Source organism: Electrophorus electricus, chromosome 2 (genome assembly GCF_041902795.1).
Source record: "Electrophorus electricus isolate QZ-2024a chromosome 2, ASM4190279v1, whole genome shotgun sequence".
Classification (NCBI taxonomy): domain Eukaryota; kingdom Metazoa; phylum Chordata; class Actinopteri; order Gymnotiformes; family Gymnotidae; genus Electrophorus; species Electrophorus electricus.
The window spans coordinates 22,017,501-22,020,000 of NC_137498.1; the positions used below are offsets into that span (position 1 = coordinate 22,017,501).

Here is a 2,500-nt window from a genome sequence, read left to right on the forward strand (position 1 = left end):
GTGTTCTTGCCCAATAAAAGCTCAAAGGAAACAGGCAGCAACTCCTCTCATTGTTTCAGGGCAGAAGAAAATCCTCATTGGGAATATCAGCTTTAAGCTCACATCCTCCTGACACACAAACACACACACACACACACACACATACGCACACACACACACACACTCACACACACACACACACTCACACACACACACACACACTCACACACACACACACACACACACACACACACACATACCTTTGCTTTATCACTTGCCTTCCCCTGTCCTACTCAGCCTCGTTTTGGTGGCTTCCTGTGGAGGAGTGAAAATGGCAAACAAATGCACAGGCGGGCGAGAGAGCAGTGAGGCAGAGTATAGGAGAGGATGCCCCGCTAGTCCCGCAGGGCCCTCCATCGCCCTTAATGAGTGAGGAAAAGGAGAACACTCACACGCCTGCACACGCACGCGACCATACGCATGCATGCTTTCATCAATGATCTTGGATTTAGAATGAAAAGAAGCTTTGTTTTGTAGTTAGTTTACTGTAATAATGTGCCGTTTACTGCCTTTTACATATATATACACACAAGCCCATTTTTCATCAATATTTACAACACAAACCTTTGAATAAATAAAGAACACCCAAGATCTGGTGGTTTTGAAAGAAGCTCCTGCCGAGTTTCAATAAGGCCGTAAAAGCACACTCGCACGCATATGCAAAACACACACGCACACTCCTGCAATCACACACACACACTCCTGCAATCACACACACACATACTCCTGCAATCACACACACACACTCCTGCAATCACACACGCACACACTCCTGCAATCACACACACACTCCTGCAATCACACACACACACTCCTGCAATCACACACACACACTCCTGCAATCACACACACACATACTCCTGCAATCACACACGCACACTCCTGCAATCACACACGCACACTCCTGCAATCACACACACACACTCCTGCAATCACACACGCACACTCCTGCAATCACACACGCACACTCCTGCAATCACACACACACACTCCTGCAATCACACACACACACTCCTGCAATCACACACGCACACTCCTGCAATCACACACGCACACTCCTGCAATCACACACACACACTCCTGCAATCACACACGCACACACTCCTGCAATCACACACACACTCCTGCAATCACACACACACACTCCTGCAATCACACACACACATACTCCTGCAATCACACACACACACTCCTGCAATCACACACGCACACTCCTGCAATCACACACGCACACACTCCTGCAATCACACACACACACTCCTGCAATCACACACACACACTCCTGCAATCACACACGCACACTCCTGCAATCACACACGCACACTCCTGCAATCACACACGCACACTCCTGCAATCACACACGCACACTCCTGCAATCACACACACACACTCCTGCAATCACACACACACATACTCCTGCAATCACACACGCACACTCCTGCAATCACACACGCACACTCCTGCAATCACACACACACACTCCTGCAATCACACACACACACTCCTGCAATCACACACGCACACTCCTGCAATCACACACGCACACTCCTGCAATCACACACACACACTCCTGCAATCACACACACACTCCTGCAATCACACACACACACTCCTGCAATCACACACACACACTCCTGCAATCACACACACACATACTCCTGCAATCACACACACACACTCCTGCAATCACACACGCACACTCCTGCAATCACACACGCACACACTCCTGCAATCACACACACACACTCCTGCAATCACACACGCACACACTCCTGCAATCACACACACACACTCCTGCAATCACACACACACACTCCTGCAATCACACACGCACACACTCCTGCAATCACACACACACACACCTGCAATCACACACACACTCCTGCAATCACACACACACACTCCTGCAATCACACACGCACACTCCTGCAATCACACACGCACACTCCTGCAATCACACACACACACACTCCTGCAATCACACACACACACTCCTGCAATCACACACACACACACACACACTCCTGCAATCACACACGCACACTCCTGCAATCACACACGCACACTCCTGCAATCACACACACACACACTCCTGCAATCACACACACACACACACACTCCTGCAATCACACACGCACACACTCCTGCAATCACACACGCACACTCCTGCAATCACACACACACACACTCCTGCAATCACACACGCACACACTCCTGCAATCACACACACACACACACACACACTCCTGCAATCACACACACACACACACACACTCCTGCAATCACACACGCACACTCCTGCAATCACACACGCACACTCCTGCAATCACACACACACTCCTGCAATCACACACACACACACACTCCTGCAATCACACACGCACACACTCCTGCAATCACACACGCACACTCCTGCAATCACACACACACACACTCCTGCAATCACACACGCACACACTCC

At 50.0% G+C, this 2,500-nt stretch overlaps 1 long non-coding RNA gene across 1 annotated transcript in view; it reads right to left on the bottom strand.

Annotated features, from left to right (window-relative positions):
* LOC145660432 (uncharacterized) overlaps positions 1–2,500 on the bottom strand; it is an 8,019-nt gene that overhangs the window by 3,458 nt on the left and 2,061 nt on the right. The window contains exon 2 of the long non-coding RNA XR_014126800.1: positions 240–294. This is a non-coding gene — a long non-coding RNA (uncharacterized LOC145660432). The remainder of the gene's footprint in view (positions 1–239; positions 295–2,500) is intronic.